Raw genomic sequence first — 16,516 nt, 5'->3', positions numbered from 1 at the left:
ATTTCTAAGTTCCAATCTCCGATTTACACCTCAAAATCATGTAATCTAGTTGGATTATTCTATGATAATTCAATATTATGGAGTAGAAATGATCACAAGGGACTTACCTCAAGTTTTTCCTTGAAAATATATCAAAAATCGCCTCTCCTCAAGCTCCAATTTGTCAAAAATGGCAAATGGGACGAAGTCCCTGTTTTTATAATTCTGCCCAGACATCCTCGGTTCTACCTCGACCTTGGCCTTCGATCGAGGTCCTCGGTCCTGCCCCTCGGTCCTGCCCCTCGATCCTGGTTCTCGATCCTGGCCCTCTATTATGTCTTCGACCCGGCCTTCGACCGTGACCCTCGACCCTGGGCTCGATCATGCCTTCGACCGTGGCCCTCGATTCTGGGGTAGAAGGGGTATCTAGCTTATTTGGCTTATATCCGTGATTCTAGTACGGAGGTTCCTTCCATGGATTCAGTGCCGGTTATTCATGAGTTTCTACAGGTATTTCCTGCAGACCTGCCGGGGATGCCGCCCGACAGGGGTATTGATTTCTGCATTGATTTGGCTCTGGGCACTCAGCCCATTTCCATTACGCCATATCGCATGGCCCCGCAAGAGTTGAAAGAATTGAAAGAACATTTACAAGATTTGCTTTATAAGGGCTTCATTAGACCTAGTGTCTCGCCCTGGGGTGCACCTGTGTTGTTTGTGAAGAAGAAAGATGGATCGATGAGGATGTGTATAGATTATCGGCAGTGGAACAAAGTCACCATCAAGAACAAGTATCCATTGCCGAGGAAAGATGATTTATTTGATCAGCTTCAGGGTGCCAAGGTGTTTTCGAAGATTGATTTGAGATCTGGCTACCATCAGCTGAGGATTAGGGCATCCAATTTCCCTAAGACAGCTTTTCGGACTCGGTATGGGCATTATGAGTTTCTAGTGATGTCATTTGGGCTAATTTCCCACAGGCTCAGGATACACAGTATATTGTGACGCATCTCGTATTGGTCTGAGTGCGGTATTGATGCAGGGTGGCAAGGTTATTGCATATGCTTCGTGGCAACTAAAGGTTCACGAGAAGAATTACCATGTTCATGATCTAGAGCTAGCAGCCATTATTCACGCGCTGAAGATTTGGAGGCACTATCTTTACGGCATGCCATGTGAGGTGTTCACGGATCATCGGAGCTTGCAGTATTTGTTCAAGCAGAAGGAACTCAATTTGAGGCAGATAAGGTGGGTGGAGCTATTGAAACACTATGATATCACCATATTATATCATCCCGGGAAGGCCAATGTGATGGCCGATGCTTTGAGTAGAAAGTTAGCTAGTATGGGTAGCCTTGCTTATAGTCCAGTTGGTGAGAGACTGCTTGCATTGGATGTTCAGGCCCTGGCCAACCAGTTCGTGAGGTTGGATATTTCTGAGCCCAGCCGTGTTGTAGCTTGTACAGTTGCTCGGCCTTCTTTGTTTGAGCACATCAGAGATCGGCAGGATGACGATCCTCATTTACTTGTCCTTAGAGACACAGTGCGGCACGGTGGTGCCAAGCAGGTTACTGTTGGAGATGACGGAGTTTTGAGGATGCAGGGCCGTATTTGTGTGCCTAATGTGGATGGACTTCATGAGTTGATTCTTGAGGAGGCCCACAGTTCCCGGTATTCTATTCATACGGGCGCCACCAGGATGTATCAGGACTTGCGGTAGCATTATTGGTGGAGGAGGATGGAGAAAGACATAGTTGCATATATAGCTCAGTGCCTAAATTGCCAGCAAGTAAAGTATGAGCATCAGAGACCTAGTGGTTTGCTTCAAAAGATAGAGATTCCTGAGTGGAAGTGGGAGCGTATCACTATGGATTTTGTTGTTGGACTCCCACGGACTCAGAGGAAGTTCGACGCAGTTTGGGTCATTGTGGACAGGCTGACTAAGTCAGCGCATTTCATTCCTATGGCAGTTACCTATTCTTCGGAGCGGTTGGCAGATATTTACATCCGCGAGATCGTCCGTCTTCACGGTGTGCCCGTGTCTATCATTTTTGATCGAGGTACGCAGTTCACCTCGCACTTTTGGAGAGTAGTACAGTGTGAGTTGGGCACGCGAGTTGAGTTGAGCACATCGTTTCATCCTCAGATGGATGGGCAGTCCGAGTGCACTATTCAGATCTTGGAGGATATGCTCCGTGCATGTGTTATAGACTTCGGAGGATCATGGGATCAGTTCTTGTCCCTTATAGAGTTTGCCTACAACAACAGCTACTAGTCGAGCATTCAGATGGCTCCCTATGAGGCACTATATGGTAGGCAGTGTCGGTCGCCAGTTGGGTGGTTTGAGCAAGACGGGCTCGGTTGTTGGGCACAGACTTAGTATAGGATGCCTTGGATAAGGTCAAGATTATTCAGGATCTACTTCACACAGCTTAGTCCAGGTAGAAGAGTTATGCCGACCACAGAGTTCATGATGTTGTATTCATGGTCGGAGAGAGAGTGTTGCTTCGGTTATCACCCATGAAGGTTGTAATGAGGTTCAGAAAGAAGGGCAAGTTGAGCCCTAAGTATATCAGACCTTATGAGATTCTAGAGAGGGTAGAAGAGGTGGCTTACACGCTTGCATTGCCACCTAGTTTAGTAGTTGTTCATCCGGTATTCCATGTGTCCATGCTTCAGAAGTATCACGGTGATCCCTCCCATGTGTTAGATTTTAGCTCTATCCAGTTGGATAAGGATTTGACTTACGAGGAGGAGTCGGTGACTATTCTAGCCCGGCAAGTTCGAGTACAGTGGGGAGGTCAGCCTGTTGAGGCAGCCACTTGGGAGTCCGAGTCCGATATGCGGAGTAGCTATCCCTACCTTTTCACCAGCCTAGGTACTTTTCTATGACCGTTCGAGGACGAACGGTTGTTTTAGAGGTGGAGAATGTAATGACCCAAAAGGTCATCTCATGTTTTAGAACTTGATTCTGCGCTCTTAAGCCTTAAAAATCTAATTTTTACCCTCCTTGATTTGCGTGCACAGTTCGGGAATGTTTCCGGAAAGCTTTTATGTTGAAAACTGATGAAAATAAGAATTTTTGCCTTAAAAGTTGATTTTAGTTGAATTCGGTCAACATTTTTGGTAAACAGGCCCGGATCTATGTTTTGACGGTCTCGGTGGGTCCGTATCGAATTATGGGACCTGGGCGTATGCCCGGAATCGAATTCGGAGGTCCCTAGCTCAAGTTATGAATTTTTTATGAAAATTAAAAGTCTGAAAATTATTTATTTTTAAGAATTGATTGATGTTTGGCATTGTTAGTACCGGGTCCGTATTTTGGTTCCGGAGCCCTGTACAGGTTCATTATAATATTTAAGACTTGTTTGTGCAATTTGGTGAGAAACAGAGTTGATTTGACATGATTCGGACGTCCAGTTGAGAAGATAGGAATTTTAAAGTGTTCTTGAGAATTTCATTGGATTTGGGGCTAAATGCATAGTTCTAGGTGTTATTTTGGCAATTTGATCATGCGAGCAAGTCCGTATGATATTTTTAGACTTGTGTGCGTGTTTGGTTTGGAGCCCCAAGGGCTCGGGTGAGTTTCAATTGTTCCATTTATCCTTCTGCTGTAGTTCTTTATCTCGTATTTCCCCCAGTATGTTTCTCCCTCCCGATATTTCCTGTCTAGCTCTCCATTACTGTTATTTGTATATACACTGTTAAATTGTACAGGTTGAATTGTAGGTGCCTTGCCTTAGCCTCGTCACTACTTCGTCGAGGTTAGACTCGACACTTACCAGTACATGGGGTCAGTTGTACTGATACTGCACTCTGCACTTTCTGTGCAGATTTTCTTACGAGCTCGGGTTAATCGAGATTTTAGCTGTTGGACCCGCTATCCGGAGACTCAAGGTAGATCTGTCGGCATTCACAGACCTTGAAGTCCCCGCCTATCCTTCTGTTTTATTGTTTCTTTCACTCAAACAGTTGTATTTCTTTTAGACTATTACTTGTAGTGAATTCTAGAATGCTTGTGAATTGTGACTCCAGATCTGGGTGGTAGTAATTAATACAGTTTTTATATTATTCCGCATTTATTATATTTCATCTTAGTTAAGTATTGTTAGTTGCTGAATGGAAAAAAGGATTTGGTTTAATGATTCTCTAACGTTGGCTTGCCTAGCAAGTGAAATGTTAGGCGCCATCACGGTCCCGCCTGTTGGAATTCCGGGTCGTGACACCATCAATAATATAATTAGTCGTGGATTTATTAAAAAGGGCAGTAAACTCAAGAAAATCATGAATCAAGTAAACAATTCCTTTGTTAATAAGACGTTTCCAAATTCATATTTCATCATTTATCAATTTATCTCAGACCAGGGAGGCAATAGCATTATTTATAAATTTCAAGGCAAGCAATACAAGCATGCGCAAATCATGTCGAGGCCGTACGGCCCGATCCAACAAATATTTAAAATGTGCACTGCCAGAGGGTCGAATGGCACGAACCATAGATGCATCTATTTAATCTGCCGAGGCGAACGGCCCGCTCCCATGAGAGTAGTAGGAAATACCCCACTCGCGAATCATACGTGCGATGCGGTCAAACATAAATTTAGGGATCACCCCGCTCGCGGATCATACTTGCGATGCTGTCAAATATAAATTTAACATTAAAATCATATCTCTTTCTTGATTCTTTTCAAAATAAGGGAAATTTAGCTTGTAGCTTTTTAAGGAAATTACCCCGCTCGCGAAACATACATGCGACGCGGTTACACATAGATTTCTTCAGCTATTATATTATTCCTCAATTCTTTTTGAAATTACGAAGTTCAAATGAAACCTTTTAAATCTTAAGTTCTTCAATTTTAACTCCTTTCAAAACATTTAATAAGCAGACTCAATCTCGCTCCATCTCAAGGCAAACAATAAACATAAATCAATAACAATATCAACAGGGCATGATGTGAGCCTAAAACTACCGGACATAGGCACAGCTAGTAGCTACGTACGGACTCTCGTCACCCCGTGCATACGTAGCCCTCACAAATAGAAGCACACAATAATTTAGTTTACCTATGGGGTTAATTCCCTCTTACAAGGTTAGAAAGGAGACTTACCTCGCTCCGTAGTTCCATAACCGGCTCCCAAGGCCTTCCGACAACTCAAACCGACGCCCAATGCTCCGAAACTAGTCAAAAATTGAGAAAATCCATAAATATATACTCAAATACTCATTATAATCTTATTTACAACAATTTCCAACTCCGTTCGAAAAGTTGATAAAAACCACCCTCGGGCCCACGTGCCCGGATTCCAAAAGTTTTCGAAGATAAACTTCACTCATAACCCCACGAACTCGATTATATCATTTATTCCAAATTTCGTGTCCAATTTCGTGGTAAAAAAATCCAAAAATACAAATTTCTAGGTTTTTCTTCAAAACCCCAAATTTCTACAAATTTTCATGCCTAAATCCAAGTATAAACCTTGTATGTAACTCACAACTAGTAGAAATCACTTGCCTCATGCTTGATGATGAAATCCCCTCTTCAAAAGCTCCAAAAATCGCCCAAGCAGTGTGAAAAATGGGTGAAATGAACTCAAACCCCGCTTTTAAAACATTCTACTCAGCCCAGGTCCGCCCTTCTTCGCGATCGCGAAGGCTAAGCACACTGCCTCCGCATTTTTCTCTACGCAACCGCACACTAGCCCACGCAAACACGACGTTCGGTAACCCAACACTTCTCAATCGCACTCCTCCTCACGCGATCGCGATGAGCAAACGCGTAGCATCAGGCCATTCCACATTCTTTCTTCGCGAACGCATTACCACAGCCGCGTTCGCATAGCGCAACTACCCACCGCACCGCGATCACAGGTCCATCATCGCGACCGCATAGCACATTTCATAGTTGCCCCAAAACAACTCTACGCAATCGCGGACTTCCACTCGCGATCGAGTATAAGGAAACCAGCAACAGTCATAACAACAATTTCAGCAAATCCCTCAACTCAAATTTCAATCCGTTAACCATCCAAATTCCACCCGAGGCCCTCGGGACCTCCACCAATCATACCAACACGACCCAAAACACATTACGAACTTAGTTGAGCCTTTAATTCACGTCCAACATTATCGAAACTTCGAATCACCCTCCAATTCAAACTCAATGAACTTTGAAACATCAACTTCTACAATTGAGCCGAAACCTATCAAATCACGTCCGATTGACCTCAAATTTTGCACACAAGTCACATTTGACATTACGAACCTACTCCAACTTCCAGAATTGGATTCCGACTCCGTATTCAAAAAGTCTACTTCCGGTCAAACTTCTCAAAATTATCCAAATTTCCAACTTTTGCCAAATGACCCCAAAACGACCTACGGACCTCCAAATCCACTTCCGGTCGCGCTCCCAATACCGGAATCACCATACAGAGCTATCACCAAACTCGGAATCCCAAACAGAGGTTGATAACATTGAAATGAACTTCAACTCAAATTAATAAAATTCTTCCAAAATGCTAACTTCCGCAATAGGTGCCGAAACGCTCCTGGGGCATCCAAAACCCGATTCGAACATACGCCCAGGTACGAAATCATCATACAAACCTTCTAGAACCTTCAAATCCAGATTCCTAGGCCGTTTACTCTAAAATCCAATCTTAGTCAATTCTTCCAACTTAAAGTTTTCGAAATGAGAATTTTCTTTTCGATCCAACTCCGAACTTTCCAAAATTCAATTACAACCATACGAACAAGTCATAATACCTGAAGTGAAGCTGCTCATGGCCTCCAACCTCCGAACAATGTGCTAGAGCTCAAAACAACCGGTCGGGTCGTTACATTCTCTCCCACTTAAACATACGTTCGTCCTCGAACGTGCTAAGAACTGCGTTGGAGTTGTCCGAAATCACTTATTAGCACCTCGTGCACCTAATCGTGCTACCACAACTCAGTTAAGCACACTGGCTCGAGTAAATCTATAGATTCCCCTTTTGTTTAGTCAAACTAGCCTTAGAGCCAAATTCCAACATCCAGAATCTTCTGCTAGGCCTGTTTCCAACATACGATCACCGTATCAATCATCACACGATGTACCAAATCATGACTGCATACCTTTGCTGAATTCATACCATGCACTGCATAATTCACATGACCATAATAACATCCTCTGATAATAATAGCCGAAATTCCACGAACCTGATGTCCACAACACACCTCATGCCACACACATGTCCTGCTCCAACTCTTGTAATGCTGCCACTGCGGAAAAGATGCGTAGAAATTTACAACCAACTGCCGAGTCAATCATTCATTGAGTTTCTCCCCTTGACAAGAACCATTACCTCATTCTGGACTGAATACCGATATTTACTCTTTAACTATGTCTCATACCGATCTGATCACACTAACCCCTGGTCCAATAATCCCGTCTCTCCCAACATAAGCTTCCCAGGCAATAAGCCACCTCAGACTCTGTCAAAAATCTCATATGATGCCACAATGTGCCGACAAACTACAAACTTGAATGTGATACATAAGGAAAACGAACTCTGGAAAGAACTACTCAACCCACGTAACTAACTAAACAACCGAAAAGGAGTTACGAACCTTCCTCAGAAAATGGAAAGCAAAACATACGAAAATAGACATAGGGGAATAAACTCAACATCACACTGTTGCGGCGTGCAACCCGATCCAAACAACATACCCGTGGCGGCATGCCACCTGATTCACACATAATAACCTATAAGGAATTAGTTACCGAGCTAAAATGCTCATACCTGCGAAATACCCGAATAACGGCCACAAACACGCCAAGTGCATAATACCATCCCTGGGGAGACAGATAGCGCCATACGCTACAAAACTCAAGCATAACTAAGGTGCGATATATGATCTAACTCTCGAGAGCCATCCTGCTCACATAACCCCATCGCTATGCGGAACCTCAACTCATATGTAATCATCAAGCTGTTTCACAACTCACACGGCACAATACAGTATTACATGAAATAGCCGACGACGAAATAACATCCAACACCCGAATACTCCTCCATAAGGAGCGCTATGCCGAGATTAACACATTCGGCCTGACATAGAGCCCATATTCACATTTAAATCCATCCACAAACCTCAAGCCGATTCTGACCGCATTGTACTAGGCTAATAACCTTTCAAGGGTCCATAATAGCCCCCCGCCCCCCTTTAACATACAAGAACGGCTGTCAAATTCGAAACAAACTTCCATAATCCCACTGTCAAAAATCCGCAAATCAGAACTCAAGCCCCTTACACAAGACACCGATCTCATGTGACGCTAAAGACAATACCAGCTGGTTCCAACCATCTGGCTCCTTCCTCGCTCATCCGAGCGTGTGACATTCTTGCCAACACTGAGCCGTAACCTTGATCCTCAACTTCCAAATCCCATGCTAATCACTGCACTTAATCATGCCAATGCGCAAGAGCACAAAGGTTTCATCATAACTCTGGATCCACTAATAGGGTAAACACTTCATCATATAGAAACATTTTACTTAGCTCATTTCAAGAGAACCATTGCAACACGCAGCCAAATTCCCATGACCACAGAAAATACAAACCTCGAGTAGTGGTTTAAACCACCATAATCCTTCCGGGATCCGTCTACACATAACATGCCATAATGCTCGAATGCCCCCAAATAAAATCAATTACGATGACCGTCAAACCTCGCACGTACTGCCACAAATCACATGCGCAACTCAACACGCTGAAGGAGTTGATCATTGCCATCATCATGCCAATTCAACCATTGCTAACCAAACCCGACTTCTCCTAATTTACTCTGGATCTTTCTTAGAAATAACAAAAACTCTTTTATCAATATAACGAATTCAATCGGCACTCATCCCGAGTGCCCCCATTTTACGAGACTACATTGTCTCAAAACCCACGATCCATTTCATACCCTCCTTGTGCGCATAATCGCGTCTTCAACTGATATACCCATTCTGATGATTCTTCTATAAATCCAAAGTTACATGCTCCCCTTCCTCTCATGATACCCCATGGACCAAAGATAACACGGAACACTCCAAGCTCTTTTATCATAATCTGCTGCAAAAGCTCGATATTCAACCATATTATGGACTCGAAATCCTTAGGCACCACACCTTAACTTTTGAATCCACTAGGACCGTTATTGAGAGTCACCCACTCTGACTTGGTCCCGAATATAATCAACTCCAAAGCTCTGCTAGCACATGAGCACCCTCTCAAAGAAGCACCTGGCCGAATCATCTTCCTTATAACTCGCCTCTACACGAAGCATAAATCTTAAGTCTTCCCAAAGCTTGAGCATAAATCGATAAGGCCAACTATAGCATACATTCATCAAATTGTTTGCTCAACTTACCACTAATGTTCTCTTTCCTTAGTCGTAATAACCCATCAATATGCCGATAACTAAAAATATTACAAATAGATGACCATGTAATCTAACTGTAGGCGGTGGGACTCTCCCACTTAGCTTGATGCTACTATTGACTGAACCTGGAACCCACCAAGATTCTTCCTTCATCGACATGATCTAACACAATCGACTCGCCAAATTCCTTGAAATCCTTCCATTAACGCTTAATGAACACTCCGAACCACTAGCCACATTTACATATTCAATCTCTTACCGGGTAGCCAGTAGAATTCTTCGCATAAGCTCCATCAACACCACGTGACCGCTAACCTGCTCATAGGAGATAACCCACATGTGGAAATTACATGCCGACATATTCCAACGCCACTGCACTGGGTATAATTACTACGAAATCAGTAGATCATCCTGAGTTCGAGCTCATTCACCAGCTGCACTAGTCCATTTACTCCTCATGAATGTCAACTAAAGGTGCGACAATACATTCCAATCCAAAGTCATGTTGTATCCTTCTTCATATCAAGCTACTCCTTTCTGTTGTATCCAATCTCATGCCGCATAATGTCCTATATTTCAAATTAAGTCCGTAGACGCAATCACCGTCCACCATAATTCCCAAGTCACTCTAAACTTTCCTCAAGGCGTGTAGCTATCCTATCACAGAAGCTACTCTGCCACTCTCCCACTTTGGTCAAACTCACTTCTTTAAGTAACTACCCGACTCCTGTTTCTCACACTTGGCCTTCTATAAGTTTATCCACCGCAAGGCACCTCCCACATGTCCTTCCTCATCCTTCGCTGCCCAGTTGTTTCCTTAAATCAAAATCTACCTCTATAGCACTTGAACCGATAGATCGCTACCAACTTTAAACCTTTCCGAAATCATCTTTCTCGAGCCATCAATACCAGGAATGCCGATTTAATCCTAAACCACTGCACACTGCGACCTCTGACAGCCTCTTTCACGACACCATTTATAATACTCTGCCCCAAGGTGAATTGAAGAAAACCATAAGACCAGCGAACTTAACACATTATAACCAATCAAGGACGATGACGTCACATCACAGACGAAGATTCCACCACGCTCGAAAATATCGAGTCCCGCTACTCCATCAACCCAAGTCTGAACATTCTTAGTTCGATTGCCTTTCTTCCGTCGGAAGTAAAAATACCGAATCTCTTAACCATGCACTGAGTAAACCTCTTTTCAAGTCATTCACTGCCCCGAGACATAGGCAAGTATCCTACCATCACATCAATACTATGCGATAACAACTCATGAGCATCATAGCAACTTGTGCATAGCCTCAAAGCTCTCAGAAGTACAGTTACTGAGCTGAAATGACGAAATATCCTTCCACAAGGCGACGACAATAGCCCAATCAAATACGCAGGGAGAAACATCTCGCACCACATCTGTAGTGCCATTACAATTCCTCAATTCTCGATCGATAGCAAGCGCTTCACGTTGCATAAGATTGAATAGGAAAGAAACGAAGGCATAAGCCTCAAAGGAATCAAATCGCATGATGAGAATCAGGAAGGGAAGTGCTCCAAACAGCCCTGTAGCCTCTCAAAGATAAGTACAGACATCTCCGTACCGATCCGCAAGACTCTACTAGACTCGCTCATGACTCATGAGACCTAAGTGAACCTAGGGCTCTGATACCATGTTGTCACGACCCAAAATCCGTTAAAGGTCGTGATGGCACCGGATACCACTGTCAGGCAAGCCAACACTAAATATTTAGTTAAATTCTCATTTTAATATTTTTGAAATCGTAAATTTACTTCAATTTATCGAGTAAAAGATGAATTTACAGAATAAATAGCAATATTTTCCAATTTCAATACTGAACATCCTATAATCATCCTAGAACCCGGTGTCACAAGTGCATGAGCATTTTTTAGGAATTTAAAATAAAATACAATAACTGTCCGGAATACAAATTTTGGACAGGAAAGAAAATACAATACCCTGAAGGGGACTCTGCTGGCTGCGGGTCGTACATAAGATGCAGCTCACCTAAATCCCCGTAATAACCGTGCCTCTGCGCCTACAAGGCCACTAGTCATAAATGTACCTGCACAAAACGTGCAACAAGTGTAGTATCAGTACGTAAATCAATGCGTACCCAGTAAGTAGTGACGAGGGGTCGACTTCAACACTTACTGTGGCCATCAATAATATAATTAGTCATGGATTTATTAAAAACGGCAGTAAACTCAAGGAAATCATGAATCAAGTAAACAATTCCTTTGTTAATAAGAGGTTTCCAAATTCACATTTCATCATTTATCAATTTATCTCACACCAGGGAGGCAATATCATTATTTATAAATTTCAAGGCAAGCAATACAACCATGTGCAAATCATGCCGAGGTCGTACAACCCGATCCAACAAATATTTAAATTGTGCACTGCCAGAGGGTCGAATGGCGCGAACCATAGATGCATCTATTTAATCTGCCGAGGCGAACGGCCCGCTCCCATGAGAGTAGTAGGAAATACCCCGCTCGCGAATCATACGTGCGACGCGGTCAAACATAAATTTAGGGATCACCCCGCTCGTGGATCATACTTACGACGCGGTCAAATATAAATTTAACATTAAAATCATATATCTTTCTTGATTCTTTTCAAAATAAGGGAAATTCAGCTTGTAGCTTTTTAAGGAAATTATCCCGCTCGCGAAACATACATGCGATGCGGTTATACATTGATTTCTTCAGCTATTATATTATTCCTCAATTCTTTTCGAAATTACGAAGTTCAAATGAAACCTTTTAAATCTTAAGTTTTTCAATTTCAACTCCTTTCAAAACATTTAATAAGCAGACTAAATCTCGCTCCCTCTCAAGGCAAACAATAAATATAAATCAATAACAATATCAACAAGGCATGATGTGAGCCTAAAACTACACGGACGTAGGCATAGCTAGTAGCACGTACGGACTCTCGTCAACTCGTGCGTAAGTAGCCCCCACAAATAGAAGCACACAATAATTTAATTCACCTATGGGGTTAATTCCCTCTTACAAGGTTAGAAAGGAGACTTATCTCGCTCTGTAGTTCCATAACCGGCTCCCAAGGCCTTCCGACAACTCAAACCGACGCCCAACGCTCCGAAACTAGTCACAAATTGAGAAATTCCTTAAATATATACTCAAATACTCATTATAATCCTATTTACAATAATTCCCAACTTCGTTCGATAAAAACCACTCTCTGGCCCATGTGCCCGGATTCCGAAAGTTTTCGTAAATAAACTTCACCCATAACCCCACGAACTTGATTATATCATTTATTCCAAATTCCGTATCTAATTTCGTGGTAAAAAAATCCAAAAATACAAATTTTAGGTTTTTCTTCAAAACCCCAAATTTCTACAAATTTTCATGCCCAAATCAAACCTTGTATGTAATTCACAACTAGTAGAAATCACTTACCTCATGCTTGATGATGAAATCCCCTCTTCAAAAACTCCAAAAATCGCCCAAGCTGTGTGAAAAATGGGTGAAATGAACTCAAACCCCGCTTTTAATACATTCTGCCCAGCCCAGGTCCGCCCTTCTTCGCGATCGCGAGAGTGCCTTCGCGATCGCGATCACGAAGGCTAAGCACATTGCCTCTGCATTTTCCTCTACACGACCGCACACAAGCCCATGCGAATGCGACGTTCTGTAACCCAACACTTCGCGATCGCACTCCTCCTCATGCGATCGCGATGAGCAAATGCATAGCATCAGGCCATTTCACATTCCTTCTTCGCGAATGCATTACCACAGCCGCGTTCGCGTAGCACAACTACTCACCGCACCGCGATGGCAGGTCTATCATCGCGACCGCATAGCACATTTCACAGTCGCCCCCAAACAACTCTACTCGATCGCGGACTTCCACTCGCGAACGCGTATAAGGAAACCAGCAACAATCATGACAGCAACTTCAGCAAATCCCTCAAGTCAAATTTCAATCCGTTAACCATCCAAATTCCACCCGAGGCCCTCGGTACCTCCACCAATCATACCAGCACATCCCAAAATACATTACGAACTTAGTCGAGCCTTTAATTCACGTCCAACAACATCGAAACTTCGAATCACCCTCCAATTCAAACTCAATAAACTTTGAGACTTCAACTTCTACAATCGATGTTGAAACCTATCAAATCACGTCTGATTGACCTCAAAATTTGCACACAAGTCACAATTGACATTACGGACCTACTCAACTTTCGAAATCAGATTTTGACCCCGATATCAAAAAGTCCACTTCCGGTCAAACTTCTCAAAATTATCCAAATTTTCAACTTTCGCCAAATGACCCCAAAATGACCTACGGACCTCCAAATTCACTTCCGGTCGCGCTCCCAATACCAGAATCACCATACGGAGCTATCCCCAGACTTGGAATCCCAAACGGACATTGATAACTAGGGGTGTTCAAAATCGAACCGAAATCGAAAATCGAACCGAAATTGAAGCTTAATGGCTTATTGGTATCGGTTCAACGGTTTAACGGACGGGGAACGGATTGAAATTTTTTTATTAACGGCTTATCGGTTTGGGGGCGGATTATTCAATTTTCTTAACGGATAATCTGTTAACCCGTTAAGTGTGTGTGTGTGTGTGTGTGTGTGTGTATATATATATATATAAAATTATTTATTTTTATCCATTCAATTTTCTTAACGGATAATCCGTTAACCCGTTAAGAATATATATATATATATATATTAAATAATCAAAAACCATTCTTCCACTTCCAGTACTCTATCTCTATTCTCTATTACTAATTTACTATTAGACATTTAGTTATAATTTACTATTCCATTTAGTTACTATTAGATAATTTTGATTATCATGTATTATACCCAGTGTTCTCTTCTATTTCTTATGATAGTTATAAGTTGTTAATAGGCTCATCCCCAGAGATGATTCTACTGGAAAATACGTTGGAATACACATCTCTCTATTTTTTCTATTTAGCTCTCTTCTTAGGAATTTTATTTTGAGTCATAGCGGTCAACAAACAATCCGATAAACCGTCCGATAACCGCCCGATAAGTGCAAAACCGATACTAATCCGCCCAATATCTTATCGGGTGGCTAGCGGATTAATACATTTAAAAGTCGATAACCGATAAGCCAAACCGTTAAGAGTATATAACCGCCCAATCCGCCCGATAAGCAGCCCTATTGATAACATTGAAATGCACTTCAACTCAAATTAATAAAATTCTTTCAAAATGCTAACTTCCGCAATAGGTGCGGAAACGCTCCCGGGGCATCCAAAACCTGATCCGAACATACGCCCTGGTCCGAAATCATCATACGAACCTGCTGGAACCTTCAAATCTCGATTCTGAGGCCGTTTACTCTACAATCCAATCTTAGTTAATTCTTCCAACTTAAAGCTTTCGAAATGAGAATTATCTTTCCGATCCAACTCCGAACTTCCCGAATTCAATTCCGACCATACGCACAAGTCATAATACCTGAAGTGAAACTGCTCATGGCCTCCAACCGACGAACGACACGCTAGACCTCAAAACAACCGGTCGGGTCGTTACATTCGCCTTAAGATTAGCTGCATATTCGTTGTCTAGAGATGGATCTTGTGTGCCCAAAACGCCGGTAAAATTGTATAAACGTGTTGAAAATGACGAGCAATGAGAAACTCCAATAATATGTGCACTTAATAACAAATTGTTCATAGTAATAATGATTCTTGTTAAGAAAGACTTATTAAATATATGGAAAAACTTAATATAGAAGAAGTAGAAATATGTCCTAATTTAAACTTACCAGACAATAGGACCAAATCTTTTAGGTCAAGATCTTTGCTAGCAAAAGATGTCTTTAGACTGGAAAAGTTACTAGTTGGAGGAGGGATGTTTGCCAAAGCTTCGGACGCGTTTGATATTCTTCCATCTCTTCTACCAGTTGGAACATTCCAGAAACGACCTCCCTGTCAAGCAAAGATATAAAGGGAGGCGATGAGATTAAGAACATATGTCATCTAATTTAGCCCTTGCATACTTACTAGAACTAGTTACTTCGGATTTTTATTAGTGGATTGAAGTATAACTTCAGCTCTATTTATTGGTCTGAGAAAGATGCGACATAAGCAAATATGGTCCGACAAGTTGGAACCAATTAAAAAGTAGGTTCAAGTTTTGTACTTACCGTGACCACGACGGAGTCTCTAGAAACTAAGGCAACAATATCTGCACAAGAGACTACTCCAGGCATTCAGCTTCAACTGCTTTCTTCACGTCATCAATGAATGAGAAGCCTCTCAGTGTTTGATTAGGAATAGCCACCTTTTCAGTTTGGTTTTTCGTGCTCGAAGTGAAATTCAGAAGCACAGATGCATCACAACCCTGTAAAATCCCAAATGAAGATTAAAAAAAAATAATTACACTTATGGCAGTGAAGGGTAACCTAGGCGCAACTGGTAAAGTTGTTGTCACGTGATCAGGAGGTCATGGGTTCGAGCCGTGTTGCAGAAATATAGGGTAAGGCTGCGTACAATAGAACCTTGTGGTCCGACCCTTACCCGGACCCCGCATATAATGGGAGCTTAGTCCACTGGGCTGCCGTCAAGAATGGCAGTAACTATTGAGTAAATATAGAGCTTGCATATATGTGAAAAACTTACCCTGACAAAACAATCGTGGAACTGCAGTATGAGCAAGGCAGCTGCAAGAGATGGAGCATTTGGGATGTGCTTTTGGACATAATCTTGAATTATCTTCTCTGCTTTTGGACAGCTCTTTGCATAAAAGTTGAGCTGTAACTGAGCATGGCTAGAAGTCACTATTCCTAGTAGAATACAGAACAGTAGAAAATTACCCAAATAGCCAAAGTTAGCCATTTTGCTTACAAGTTTTTTGCAACTTTGAACTGAAAGAGGTCTCCTCCTTTGTTCGACTTGCTACACACACATCTAATCCAATTGGATCAGACAGAATTTATAGGCACATTTTTTTAGCTAACTTGCGTTAGTTTGTCATTTTCCATCTTTTTTAGTAGTACATAAAAAATAGATTCGTTATAGACTGTCTCTTTCATTTAGTTAGATTCAAATTTACTTACCAACCTCTCACATATAT

General features: G+C 42.2%; 1 pseudogene; it reads right to left on the bottom strand.

The window, feature by feature from the left end:
* Nucleotides 1-16,302, bottom strand: part of LOC107800170 (peroxidase 3-like) — a 65,964-nt pseudogene extending 49,662 nt beyond the window's left edge.
* Nucleotides 16,303-16,516: the final 214 nt, after the last annotated feature.

This window comes from Nicotiana tabacum, chromosome 2 (assembly GCF_000715075.1).
Source record: "Nicotiana tabacum cultivar K326 chromosome 2, ASM71507v2, whole genome shotgun sequence".
Lineage (NCBI taxonomy): Eukaryota > Viridiplantae > Streptophyta > Magnoliopsida > Solanales > Solanaceae > Nicotiana > Nicotiana tabacum.
This window is presented reverse-complemented; position numbering and strand designations above follow the sequence as displayed.